The sequence below is a fragment of the Thermobia domestica genome, chromosome 2, assembly GCF_964235325.1.
Source record: "Thermobia domestica chromosome 2, izTheDome1.hap1.1, whole genome shotgun sequence".
In the NCBI taxonomy this organism is placed as follows: domain Eukaryota; kingdom Metazoa; phylum Arthropoda; class Insecta; order Zygentoma; family Lepismatidae; genus Thermobia; species Thermobia domestica.
This window is the reverse complement of record NC_137455.1, coordinates 383052719-383067734: the sequence shown is the minus strand read 5'-3', so window position 1 is coordinate 383067734 and position 15016 is coordinate 383052719. Positions and strand designations below refer to the sequence as shown.

Genomic DNA, 15016 nt, shown 5'->3' with positions numbered 1-15016 from the left:
CCCGAAGAGATTCTTGCTTCAATAGAGCTGTGTGTTGATTTGTGAATGTGTGTGTGTAAACTATTGTCCAAATTCCAGAGAGCTGAACGGATCACAGAAGAGCTGAAGTGAGCCGCTACAGAAGAGAAAAGGTGGAATAGTTCCAAGAATGCAGAACGGCAGGGAGGGGAATATTGGTTACTGCGATATGCACTTAGCAATAGCTTTGGTTTTGCCCCTGGGGAAAGAGAGACAGACAGAAAGAGATAGAGATCTTTCAGTACAGTGTCTGCAGGATGCAAAGGGATGGTTTGTCTTTGTCTTTCACAAATGGGCTTGACCTTGAGCAGAAATAGCTCAACTTTTAGAAACAATTTTTTACATACAACCACCCTCTGCGTTTCACTTCTTCATACGAGTTAGACTAAAATTAGCCTCGACAAACACACTCACTCTGCCTTCAGATTTGTCAATTAAATTTCACTCAACACTAAAAAAAAAGTTTATTTAAAAAATACAGGAATTTTGTATTTTTTGCAGTTTTAGGCATTTTTAGGCCAAAACGGCCAAAATAGGCGCTAAACTCCATTTTAGGCATTTTTAGGGCACTTATAAAGTGTTTTAATAGGCTTAATTCCTCATGATTCGTAAAGATCCGAAGTATTTTTTACTTCCTATAAAGGGAACAAAATAGGCATTTGCCTTAAAATCCGAAGTCTAGTAATAATCACAAGTATTTTTTATCACGTTTTCACAGATAGATATAAGTAACCAAGATTAGCCAGGTGATCAACTTATATGACCAAACTTGCAATGTAATAATCACAAGTATTTTTATCACGTTTTCACAGATAGATATAAGTAACCAAAATTAGCCAGGTGATCAACTTATATGACCAAACTTGCAATGTAATAATCACAAGTATTTTTTTATCACGTTTTCACAGATAGATATAAGTAACCAAGATTAGCCATGTGACCAACTTCCATTAATAATCACAAGTATTTATATATATATATATATTTGTATTTCTACAGTCAAATATGTGGCGGAAATTAATCAGGTGGCCAACTTGATTTTTCCATTGGAGGTCACATAAAGAACTTGCTTTCTAGAAATACCCCTAGGGAAGCTCAAGCCCCTTTTCGTCTCTCTCCTAACAAATAGATCTATTTTTAAGAGCTAATATTACGCTTAGGGAATATTCCATGAAAAATGGATAAAGACAGGGCGTTAGCTACTTTCATAAGCAGTTAATGTAAAAGATAAGATTATGTTATACATGTTACAAGGTTAAGATGTTCACAAATTGCACACCAACAATGAAAGCTGATGTCTTTGTCACAGAACTGACGTGAAAGGCATATTATTCTATATAATTATGTACAATGTTAAAACCCAAAACCAGGATAACGCCCACTAAATCGTTACGTTTCAACATGATTTGTTGTTAGGTAAAAACGAACGGTTGCTACGCTACGCTGTGTTCATCTCAATCTAATTTAACGTATAGGAAAATCTACTAATGGTTTGCTTGGGCGTTTCAACCAATGAAAACACAGCTATGCTTTCTTTCTTGTTTTGGTTTTTGTTCCTTTTTTTTTCTGAAGTCCTTATTCATGTAGGTTCAAATACCATTCTGCCTTATCTGGTATACATACCTGCATACTTGTACTGCAACGTTGCAAGACCCTAAGTGGAAGAAAAATTATTATGCAACGCACATGGAAAGAAGAAAAATTCCGTATGCCAAAGAATATGGGTGTGATGAGAATACCATGTCAAGAAATCTCGGAAAGAGGGTTAAAATATCATGATTATTTTGTCTGTTTAAAAATTAAAACAAAAAAAAAATCATAGAAATCAGCGACAAACAAAACCAAGTTTTCTAGAAGGGATTCTTCTCAGAGAAAAATACAGAAGAAAATTTTTGAAAAAAAAAGGAAAAAAAAACTGTAGCCGAGAAAAATATATGAGTCTTATGCAGCATACCGTGTTATTATCGTGGAGCATTACAAGATATTTCATATGTAAATTCTTTCTGTTGTCGGAGAATAGGCTGCCACAGGAACATCTCCTATGTATCATTATGAAGTGTTTTCTCATTTGAAAAATTACGTCTAATTTAGGTGTTCACAAACACACACACACTCAGCGCATATATATATATAAAGAAAGAGGAACACTAGTTTTTCTTCTTTTTCTCAGCGCTTGTTTTTGAAGTAAGAAAAAGGGGGCGGCAGGTGTAACGTTTAGATGAAAACATATTAGGCAGGGATTTTTTTCTTTAAATTTACATGCACGAGAAGGAAAAAGGCTTGTAAGAATATTTTAAACCTAAAATACAAGGTTGGTGTTGTGTTGCTTCGTAATTAGTAGACGGACCTTGATTGTGTACAACAATTTAATATTTTAACTTTTCCTCCACCCACCTTTTCTCTTTTGCCTCAACAAAAATAAGATAAAAAAAAATTGGAAAGACGTAACAACTGTTTTGTTTTCATTTTATTTAACAAACTATTGGCCACGCCTCCATTTATCTACGTAGCCTCTCCTATTATGTATTTAAAAAAAAAAAAAGATTTAACAAGATTTTTTTTCTTTCATTTTTCGACTTCCAACTAAATTTACAGAAGTAATCTGTACCGGGTTGAAAACAAGTGGATGATGTAATAGTTTTTTTTTTCCTGTTTCTTCCCTACTCGTTGTGTAACGAAATCTCATTGGTCAATTTGGGTTTAAGGCCCGTAACCTGTCCAATGCAATTATTGGAAGTCGTCAGATAGGCATCAGTTTGTGTTAATCTGTAGATAAAGGCAATGATTGGGCAAATATTCATTAGGTGATTAAAATTAACGTATTCTCAGTTCAACGGCAAAAGTATTTTTTTTTTCAGTTCCTCGGAAGGATTAAATGTTTTGTATTATTGCCAGCAAACGTTGCTAATTTCTATACAATAGCGGTTTCTTCAAGACCTTGAGAAGAAACACATTGAGTTACTGCAAGTAAAGATTTCTGTCATTTAAAAGTAATGTGAAGATATTTCTGTAATCGTGCACTCAGTTTGTTTTGTGAAAGGGTCATAGGTTTCAATACCAGTGGGAACAGATCATTTCTTTATCAATCCTCAGGTTGCGAACTCACCAGTTTAGAAAAACCAAATTTAACAGCGCTGAGACCTGATGTGCTGTCCACACATCACATCAACCCCACTAACACAAGTGTAATGGCCGTAACCTTTCTTAAGATATGAAGCTTCAAGACCTTAGTTTAATATGTTACACAAAACTATATAGAGCCTGCAATTATATATTTCAATTTACAAGATTTTGTTATGAGAAGACATTATTGCAAGTATCAAGTAATGTTCGCTACTGTACTACCGAAATAGTAATGTGGTCTATTATTAGAAAACACTAAGATTTAAGATTCCGGATCAGAAACGTTGAAAAAATAAAACGTTTCAAACTTGTGTTTACAAATCTGTAATATATGAATGCATAATGGAACGTTTGAGTGTCTATCACCAGTTTTGCATAGAAGTCACCTATAGTCAACACAGATAGGTCGTCACGTGATCTAAGCCGCGTTTCTCTATTTTTGAAACGATAGAGGATTGACTGGTAAAAAATAATGTACAGTGAATCATGATATCTATGAAATAGGCAACCCAACTGTTCTTCCTGCAGTTGAGGTTGCGTGTATTTCAGGGGCAAGTACAGAGTGCATTGTTCATTCTTTGTCGCTATATGCGGGGCCGCGGTGGCTCAGTGGTACAGCGTATACCTCTGGTGCATAGTGTCCTTGGTTACATCACAGCTCGAACTAAGTGAGATTTGTGGTGCACAAACACCGTGTGCGTGGGTTTCTTGGGTTTTCTCGTTTCCTTCCACTTTATTCATTCCACATTTTCTCGTCACAGTCTCGTTTAGCCTGGCCGAATAATCGTGCGACGTAAAACTTAAAAAAATCATTTTTCGTCTACGTATTTCACTTTTTTTTTACTTTGTAAGATTTTGCAAACACATTATTTTTCATGTGCGGTAACTGGTATTTCGATTCCCGGTACCCCGGCATAGGCAGTGCACTTTACTTGCTCTAATCTCGTTCCAATGCTGCTCAGCAATTCACCCAGCCTCTGTTAAACGGGTTCTATGGAAACCTGGGATTAAAATAAGCAGAGTATTGTATGTGTCCAAGTCTAGAAAGCAAAGTGGTCTTATCACTGCTCGAAGCTTGGGTCTTACATACCTGTTTAATGATTTAGTACACGTTTAAAAGTTTTAGCAAACATTTCATCGTTTCGCAAAACGTTTTCCGCTAAAAAAAGAAACGTACGTTTAATTTCTGGTTATAGTGTATTGATAAATGCTTCTAATAAATATACAACCAACCTAACAGTAGATGTTGGTGGGTTGTCTACAGTGCTAGGATATAATCAAATACATAAATGTGGAATGCTTTTTTGAGATTATATACAACATCCATCAGAGATAACGGAAACAATGTGAACGCGATAAAATCAGATAGTCAAATATTGAAGTACCTTACCAAATTTTTGATAACTACTTATATTTTTAACATGCAGATTTGGTGTTAATAATCACTTAGACGATCTCCAGATGGGACATAGATTCAGAAACAGATTTTAAAAAAAACTGGTTTATAGAACTATAAACAAATTGGCCTCATAGGTTTTTCTTTCCATGTTCGGGCTGCGAATTTCTAGCGGTATTAATTACTAAGACTGCTGACTAGATACCAAACGAGCCAGAATTCTTCCAAATAGAGATAGATACACTTTTTGATATTAAATATCAACTGTCCATCAAAAGGGATTATTTTCTGAACCGTAGTTAGGAAACTTTAACACTTTTCTTTGGAACATAGTTCTCAATTGATTACAAATATTTACTTTTGTTAGGTTCGAGAGAGAGAGAGAGAGAGAGAGAGAGAGAGAGAGAGAGAGAGAGAGAGCTGAGTAGCAATTTTTCTGATTGTTGATTGTTTATTTGTAAGGATGCGTACGAGACAATATTTGAGAATGTCTTGTCCCGAAAATATATTGTAAAAGTGATATCTTGTCTCGAAAAGTTTATATTTTTCAATTGGAAGAGCTCCATTTTATCCCGTCTCTTGTTAAACCCTAATTATTTGATTCATATTCCTTGAGTTTGATGACTCTTCGATTACCCACGAAATCTGAATATTGTAATGTACATATTTTGGAAGCAACGACACCGAGACAAACACATATTAAAGATCTTGAATTCGAGTTCTAAGTAACCATATCCTTAGATCTTATTAATGAATAAAGAGAAAGATGCTGTACGAAGCTAAGACATGAGTTGCGTCGGGAAGGAGTAGTGACGAAGCACAAACATTATAGTCCCTATAGACCTGGGTCTGGGGGATAAAGAGGGTTACTTCCTTTCATTCTATTTAAGAGTGTGTTTGAATGTAAAGGGGCCAACAAGAAGAAATAGGGTTCGTTCATTTTCCCTTGTGAGCGCTGTTTCTTCCAAACACTGCCATTTGTAAGCATGGAAGAAGAGACTATAAGAGATCAAAACTGGAGAGCGAAGACTTCTTTTGCGGGGGATGTTGGGGGGCTCCATGGAAGGAGATAAAAAGGATGGGAATGAGCTAGGATGAATAGCTAGTAGAAACGAGGACGAAAAAAGTCAACAACAACTGATGGAACATCTCCAAAAAGACAGGCATAGAATGATAGAACTCGAGAACTCGCTCAAATGTTGGTGTCTTCCTCTTTAGAAGCGACCAACAGAGAGCTTATCCCTCGTATACTTCTAGAACTCTTCTCTTAGTATATATGTGCATGTATGTTTGTATATACTGTATATATGTGTGTGTGTGTTTGTGTGGGGGAGGGGGTAGAGAAGAAAGGAGTTCCAGCTAGATCCCAAAAATCCTTTTAAGAGAGACAGAGACCGTCTCGTATTCTCATAAAATGTTCATGTGCCCGGTATCGACTCCAGACTATTGTGTGAAAACGTATTTTTGACTTCGTGTGTAGTGGAAGAACTACCTATTTGTGAATCTCCCTCTCCCCTCACCAACTATAATACTGGATCTTAACAGTGTACGAGGGTGTGTGTGTTTCTATGTGGGTCCTTATACCTTTTGTGTTCTGCATTGTATAGTGTGCGTGTGAAGTGTGTGTTTATGTACAAAACTAAAGCTGAAACCCGAAAACTATTTCTGTTTTTCATCCCGTTTTCGTTCATTCCAACTGAGTTTTAAAAGTCCATATCTTTTGAAGAGGAAAGCCATGTTCGATCTATATACTATTTTTAATGAACACTATTACAGACTAGTGATGTGAAAATAGTTTTTTTCCTAATACTATGGATGAAAACTATCTCAGAAACTTGCTGAGAAAAGAGACTCTATGAGATAAAGTTGGTGCCAGACAGACAGATACGGAAACTGTTTATTGCAAAAAGCAAACAAAAGAATAACGCAATGTGAGTGAATAGTTGTTGTTTTGAATCATGTTATAAACTCTGGTGCATTTTTATTACTTTCTTATATATATATCTTTTACTTTGTCTTTTTTAAATGTCTCCAAGATATTTTTATGTGTTTTTCAAGGTTTTCTAATGAGTCTTACTAAGACACTTTCCAGAAATTTCAACATATAATACTTTTTGTTTTTTGGTCAATCATGTCTTTTGTTTCTGAATAGTTTTCAAGAGAAAAGTAACAGATAATGTAGGTAAATTTTGAAAGATAATTTCTTCTGAATAATTTTCAAAAAAACAAGTAATGACTACAATATGGGTAATAATTAAGAGTTTTGTTTTGAATAATTCGCAAGAGAAATGAAATAGTTGCAATGTGGACACATTCTAATGAGTGACTTGTTTCTGAACAGTTTGCAAAAGAGAAATTATAATTACAATACGGGTAAATTTCTTCCTAACAATTTACTAGAGAGAAGTAATAATTACAATGTGGATGAATTTTCCTAAATAATTTACTGGAGAGAAGTAATAATTACAATATGGATGAATTTTCCTAAATAATTTACTAGAGGGAAGTAATAATTACAATTTGGACGATTTTTTCCTGATAGTTTATTAGAAAGAAGTAACAATTATAATGTGGGTGAATTTTTTCCTAATAATTTACTAGAGAGAAGTAATAGTTACAATGTGCGTGATTTGCTCCTAATAGTTTATTAGAAAGAAGTAATAATTACAATATGGGTGAATACTTTGCTAAATACTATGCTAAAAACAAGTAATAATTACAATATGGGTGTTTTTTTTAATAATTTACAATAGAGTAGTAATACCAATTGTTACAATGTGGATAAATCCTTACTAGAGAAGAGAACAGTACTTAAAATCTAGGTGAATTCTTAGTGGTGAATTGTTACTGATTGCTTCACTGGAAAGAAATAAGATCGGTGAATTGTTAAGAGTGGATAGTACTACTTTTTTTTCAATATTGGAACTTTTTTCGATTGATGAACAAACAAATAAAGCTATGTATAAATATTTTATTTCATCTACAGGGACGTAACCAAGGGGTGGGTCCTGGAGGTCCGAGCCTCCCCCGAAATCCCGACTTTTCAGTAAATGTAGTATAATTTTAGGGGTGATTTGTATAAATATTAGTATAATTTATCTTCATATTGAATTTGGGTCCTCTCCGAAAGCTTTGGACCCTCTTCCGAAATAAATTTCTGCCTACCTGCCTGTTCTTTATTAGAATACAAAATGTTTCGAATTATTTTAGCAGTAGGAAATGAGTCGTGAGTCTAACAGAATAAAATAAGATTTGGGCCTCACTGAGAAAAATTCGTTATCCAAACATCGGTGTATATTGTACAAATATACGGAATTCATAAATTTACTACGGAAATCTGTACGGTGTATATGTTATTCATACGTTACATATGTACTGCCTTTTCCCTGTTTAGATGTTGCAGCATGTCGCTGCAGAATGTCTGACATCTAACAGTCTTCCGTATATTACATACGTCAGCTACATGTTATATACGTCCATCTGTAGGTGAAATCGTTACGCATCTATACAATTCTTTCTTCCATACGGAAAATACGTTTACTAAAAACAGTTATACGGAAAGTGTTATAAAACATGCGATTTCAGTTATACGTTTGCTGCAGGATACTCCTATATTCGTACGTTAAGTCCAAAAACTACAGGATTTACGCATGTAATCTACGTGTTTACATACGCCACATACCTTTTTCCTCTGTGTGGATATGCTTCTCATCTGGATCAATATTACTGCATTATCTACATTTGCAAAACAAGTATAGAAATCACACATACCAGTGCAGTGGCTGATACGGATATCTTATAATTAAGAGTCTTCATCCCGGCGAAATTAAAATACCGCTAATTTTAAAGTAATTATGTGATATCTTCAAATAGATAAAAAATAATTGAAATATGGAACAAGAGCGCCCTAGACAATATTATTTTGCGTGAGGTACCGTTATCACAAGTCACCTAGTGGCTTTGCGTTTACAGCAGTTTAGAAACGCGAAAATAAATGCCGATTTTCAAAATGGCTCGAAATCGAAAGCAGACAAGTGAGTCGTGATAACGGTTTCTCATGTAAAATAATATTGTCTAGGGCGCTCTTGTTCCACATTTCGATTATCATTTATCTATTTGAAGATATCACATAATTACTGTAAAATTAGCGGTATTTTAATTTCGCCGGAATGAAGACTCTTAATTGTTCTAGAAAATTTCCGATAATTTAATAGACTTCAAGAAATAAAGAAATAAAGACAAGGTAGGAAAACGGAAAGTAACCTACTACTTAATGTTTGTGTAATATTTTGGTGAGAGTGAAAAGAGAGCAAACAAGAGAGAGAGAGAGAGAGAGAGAATGATGCAGAGGAGTGAGAAATGAGATAGTAGTGGTGGCTTTTGAGGGGGAGGCGAGTGAGAAGCTGAAGAAAATGAGGTAAAGTGCATTTGTGCCTGGGGTTTATGGAAGTGTGAGAGAGTTTATGCCGGGTATAAATCAATCCACTGCTTATTGTGTAGAACCGACTAGTCTATATACTAGGACTGGGTGACAAGATCGGTCTCCCTCGGGGGAAGAACATGCATTCATATACTGATTTACACCGATTCTTGTTCATGAACGCGAAAAAAAAAGATAATACATATATCTACATACACGTATATATATATATATATATATATATATATATATATATATATATATATATATATATATATATATATATATTCACCGAAAAAATATAATAAATGAGGTAAAAGAAAAAAATGTTTTTCCCAAAACATGCATATTAATGTTATGTTGCGCTTGTGTATGTATATATATATAGGTGTGTGTTGCTAGGGAAAGGATTTGTGTCACGTGAGGGGGGGTAGGGAACGGTGATTTGTTGCATACTTTGAACCGGTAACGTTATAATAATGTTTTTCAGTTTAAGGGCGACAGCTTACGGTGTAGGTGTTATTTTGGGAATTAGACCAGTTCCATATTTGGTGCATGGGAACACTATATCTATCCTAATACTGAAGAAAGAAATACGATAGGCCATGACTAAAAATATGAAAAATGAAATATTACGTGGAAAAAGATTACTCTCAGAAAATTAATAATAATAATACTAATAATATAGTTCCCTTGTCGCTATATGATTAGTATACGTACCTCCGGCTTTGGGACTCTGAAGTTCGATTTCCGGTGGAAACTCGAGTGGTTCGATCACACAGTTCGACTACACTACGGTTTAATCCGGGTCTCTTACGCCAAAGGTGCGTACGCTAACCGCTTAGCCAATTTGGAGAAGAGATAACAGTAGAAATTATGATGCTGTGTCATAGGACAAATTAGAAATATGTACTTCCTGGTTAAACTAAAGGATTCAAGATTTTTTTTCTTTCTGCAAATAGTTTTCAATACCAAACTATACATTGAAAAATGATATTATTCGCTTTTGCAACTGACACTACTTGTTAATCAAATTCTTCTACACGTATATTTGTTTACTTAATTGAATAAAAAAGAATGAAATTGATCTTCTTTGTGATTGAAGATGGCAAAACGACTGAACCGAGAGAAATGATTTTTTGGATATAGTTAGCAATTACCTCGAATTGTAGTTACTTTGATTAAAACGCATATCCTAAGGGGGAGACGGGAGTCATAATTTATGTGAAAAATTTAGTTTCTCACGGACCATTCAAGCTAGGAACGCGAAACTCAGTATATGAAATCCTTTTTAAAAAAGTAAATGTATATATGTCCTATTTTTTAAATCTTGTTTTAAAAGGGTAGAGGACATTTTATATACATATACTGCATGTTTTAGCCAAATTGAAAGAAGGGTTGTCTATTGTTTGTGCTCACGTCACGTATAAATGGGTGAACACTTTGCAATGAAATCTGAAATATAGCTATTACGTACCTATAACTAGGCTTGTATAATGCCGCTTTGATTCGAGGGTGTATCCAGAAGTAGGTATGGGGATCAACATTTATGCAAAAAATTGAGTATCTCAAGAGCCCATCAAGCTAGGAACATGAAACTATAGCAGAGATGCCAGCGATACCATTGGTCTTGTGACGACAAAAGACCATCAGCACCACCGCCACACTGCAGCAGCTTTAGAACCAAGAAGGACGTTAGGAACTATTATCAGTTTTTAGATATTCACCTCCACTCATGTAGCTTGCTTGGAGCTCTAAGATTCCTTTCCTGCCCACTTAGTTTGCTTAGAACTCTGTAGGAATCCTAACCTCAGCCAACCAGCTTGCATGGAGCTTCGTGGCTTTCAAATCCCCCTCTGCTTGCTTGGAGCATTGGGGATCCTAAATCCATTCCACCTAGCTTGCTTGGAGCTCTAGGACTAATTTACTCCCCACTTAGTTTGCTTAGAACTATGTAGGACTCCGAACCTCAGCCAACCACCTTGCGTGGAGCTTTGCTTTGTGGCTTTCAAATCCTCCTCTGCTTGCTCGGAGCTTTGTGGATCCTAAACCAATTCCACCTAGCTTGTTTGGAGCTCTGTGAAGATCATTCCCCTAGGCTGCTTGGACGTTGGGATACCTCTCTTTACCCAGTATTAGTGAACTATTTATATTAGCATGATTTTGTATTATACCATTTATAAAAAGGAGATTTTTATAATAAAATTTGGTAATAGGAGAAACGTTCCCGTGTATAATTTAATTCTAACAATGCTCTACCTACACGTGCATAAGCCGAATTTCACAATATTTTCTCGTCACATTGAACTTTGTATGCTGTTTGTTATAACATCACGGAAAAACGACTGACCCGTTTCAAATAAATTTGGGAACAAAGTCATTACCTGCCTCAAATTGGGTTTTCATCATGTCGCTTTGATTAAAGAGCGTAGCCCAAAGGGAAAGGGGTTCAAATATGTCAAAAATAAAATATCGCATGCATTGTCAAAAATACATAGAATACTGTATGCATTTTTAATTGATACAATTTTATTGAAATGCATATTCTAAGAGGGGAAAGAGGATTCAAACAGTTCCACAAACCTAGTTTCCCCTTGCGTTGAGTAGACATTTCAGATAGTAGTAGATAATAATCTAACAGAAAATGTAATACAGCTAACCAAAGAGGGATTTTCCTGTATAGAAACAGTATACTATATTTATATAGAAATTTTACTGTACAACATGTAACGATATAGTGAAATGTTACTGTATACTTTTTTCAGGTTCATCAAAGAGGATGGAGTAGGACAACCCAGCACCTCTGACACTGCCACTTTTTCTCCTTGTTCTTGTTGTGAGTACCAAGATTTTTTTTTCGTTTTTATTGTTTCAAATACTTGTACTAAAAGATTTCTCAACCCGTTGAGGAACAATAAGGAAAGGCAATCTTAACAGTTTGTCCTCAACCTCATGTGGGTCGTCATACAGTCATGGTTCGTTACCCATTTGGACTTGCATTTGATACTTGGAAAAGAAGACGTTGATATCAGAACTGCTGTCCTCATTGATCTTTGAAGATATTGGAATACAGGATTGGTGTCATAAATTTCTGCAGACTATTTAATAAATTAGTCGCTTCTTTCTCAAGGACTGAATTCAATATTGAGAATTTGACAAAAAAAAATTAAAATGCGTAGAACTATATTTTTGCTTTAATTGATGCATATTGATCAATGAGATAAATGGTCTTTGTACCAAAATGGTCTGTTCATCCCTGAGTAGCTCATAAGCCAAACCACTCAGCGTAACAGTCCTTTATGGGCCGTAGCCGCTCCAACACCATCTGGTAGCTACCGGTTAGAAATTAGTCTAGGCTAGCGACAAACGCGTGATCAGTGCATGACGTCAACCTGTCTCTAACAGGCGTAGCAGCTTTCTAGAGCTAGTGGCCGCCACGTATTTTATTCACGCGACTCCCCAGTTTGCCTCATGACGCGGTGGACGTCAAAAATTGGAGGCAGAGGGCAGGAATCGAAACCATGACCACGTGAATGTGAGTCAAACTGAATGGCTTATGTTAAGATCAAATGTAAATATGACTGCGGCTTTTTTTTTTTTTTTTTTGGAAAGAAGTTATTCAAATTAGGAAATAGTACTGTATTTAATAGGACTTCAATCAAGACTAGGTGCAATAGACAATCACTTTTATATGGCTGGTATATTTGATGTCAGAAGGTTTCGAACAGCAGCAAAGAAGCTAGTAGAGCAACGGAGGGAAAGGGGAGTGGTGGAAGAATCATGGAGATAAATTGAGGCAGTGTACGAGTTGTCATAGATTCACAAATGGTGTATCACATTACCATTGGCTTGTTTTTCGTTGATCTTCTGTGTTTGCTATCACTACCTTTATCGTCGATAGGCTTTTTATGCTGCCTCCTATATTTGTGGTATACTATATGAATGCAGATGCTTGCAAATATCTTGACAATAATAAAAACGAAGTAGCATCACATTGATCACAAACAGGCCCGCAACCAGAGGGGGCTACGGGTGCCTGCTTCCCCCCCCCTAAACTTTTCGAGGCCCATCCAGACCTTAACACAAAATGCTATTATCAATACAAAAAACACAACTTAACTATTGGTAAGAGAATGTTTAATGACTTGACCCTCTAACATATGCATGCACCCCCAAATTTCTGTGGCTGGTTGCGGGCCTGGTCACAAATTGTTTATTATTATTGTTCACAAATTTAGATCCTTGGGCACATCTAGCGCTTTTGTTCGTGATTGGACACACAACTGCTATTATCAAAGTACTTCCCCCAAAGTTAATTACACGTTTTTTTATTTTAAAGTGAAAAAAATTTTAAATTAAATAGCTTCATTTTGTTTTATAAAAAAATGGGCAGACAGAACTCTATTTAAGTTGCATATATAGCTCTCCAACTTAATGAAAAAGTGTGATAGGAAATTTGTTGATTAATACCGATTCCCCATATTAGTTGAACTCTGATTATGAAGTAGTCAATGCGTTTGAAACATAAGATAAAATAAAATAAATAAAACACAGACGGAATACCGAAAAATATATTATTTAATTACAGATTTCTCCGTGAAAATTATAAGTAATATAATGCATAATTCTTTTTCAATCGAAAAGGTAGCGTTTGGTTGTATAACTAACAGGCGTTTAAATATTTGTATGTACAGTATATCTTTAATGCAACGCTTTGTAGGGAACAAATATTTTATTATTATCACTTAAAAAAGAGTTAAAAATCAAGGTGAAATTGGACCTTTCGTATTGCGGTCGTCTCCAAGGTACTACTGATTCTTCTTATCTTTATTTTTTCTCTTCTTGTACTTTCTCCTTAATATTTGAATCAATTCGTGACGGGTACAAATAGGCTCGATACTGATATCCCCGTGAAAACGCTACAAATTAATCAAGTAATGCTTCCATCAAGCGGGACTAAAATCAAACGCCTGCTACATATGCAACCCAACTTACTTTACAAACTAATATTAACAAAAGTCTGTTAGCCAGAATTTAAAGCGGGCATCAGCAGACATTATTTCCCTCGGCAGGAAAGTGTATTTTTGAATCCAAAAAATTCTTAAGAAGAGGTGCTAATTATCTTTCATAAGTTTATCTTCATGTTATATAGCATGTACAGACGAAGACGGATTATGGCATATTTATTTTCCGCTTTTTGACAAACGGTTGAAAGTAAATTTCCGAGTCAAATACACAAGATATTTCTTATATATATATATATATATATATATATATATATATATATATATATATATATATATATATAAATTTCCTTGTTACTGTTTCTTGAATTTGACTAAAAGAAATAATATTGGGTAGGTTATGATCATGAGGTATTCCAGCTGCAATGGTTATGATGTGTAATATCAATGGAATAAATTCAAGAAAAAATCCTCATTAACATTATGGTCCATTGGTCCATGGTTATTATCCTGTAAAAGCGTATTTTCATTTGTTCATACAATCAACGAGGCAGCTAATCTTTCAGAAGCACATCCTGTTGCTTGTATATTCTATTTTGCGAAATGAAGGCTCTGTTTTCAGTTCTTGAATGTTTCACGCCAAACTGATTTATCTTAGTTGCAGATGCTATACAGATCTGAAATTGTAATAACCTCTGTATAGTTACGGAGTGAACCTATAAAATAGTTCGACAACAGTGACTTGATGTCTGATATGCTGAATTGTAGGATATATAAACTTACACAATAGGTAATACAGCTCGACAGCATCAATTTGTTGTCTTAGACGCTGAATAGTAGAAAGTTTAAGCTTTCATGTGTAATACAGCTCAACAGGAATGAGTTGATGTCTGAGACACATAATTGCAGGAATTACAAACTTACACAATCTGTGATACAGCTCGATAGCAGTGATTTGATGTCTGAGACGCTGAATTGTAGAAATTTTAACCTTTCATGTGTAATACAGCTCAACAGGAATGAGTTGTTGTCAGAGACCCATAATTGCAGGAATTACAAACTTACATAATCTGTAATACAGCTCGATAGCAGTAA

The 15016-nt window shown here is 35.1% G+C and overlaps 1 long non-coding RNA gene across 1 annotated transcript in view; it reads left to right on the top strand.

The window, feature by feature from the left end:
* The window catches only part of LOC145678882 (uncharacterized), a 231375-nt gene extending 219581 nt beyond the window's left edge, over positions 1-11794 (top strand). Inside the window, exon 3 of the long non-coding RNA XR_014130485.1 lies at positions 11723-11794. This is a non-coding gene — a long non-coding RNA (uncharacterized LOC145678882). The remainder of the gene's footprint in view (positions 1-11722) is intronic.
* The last annotated feature ends 3222 nt before the right edge of the window (positions 11795-15016 follow it).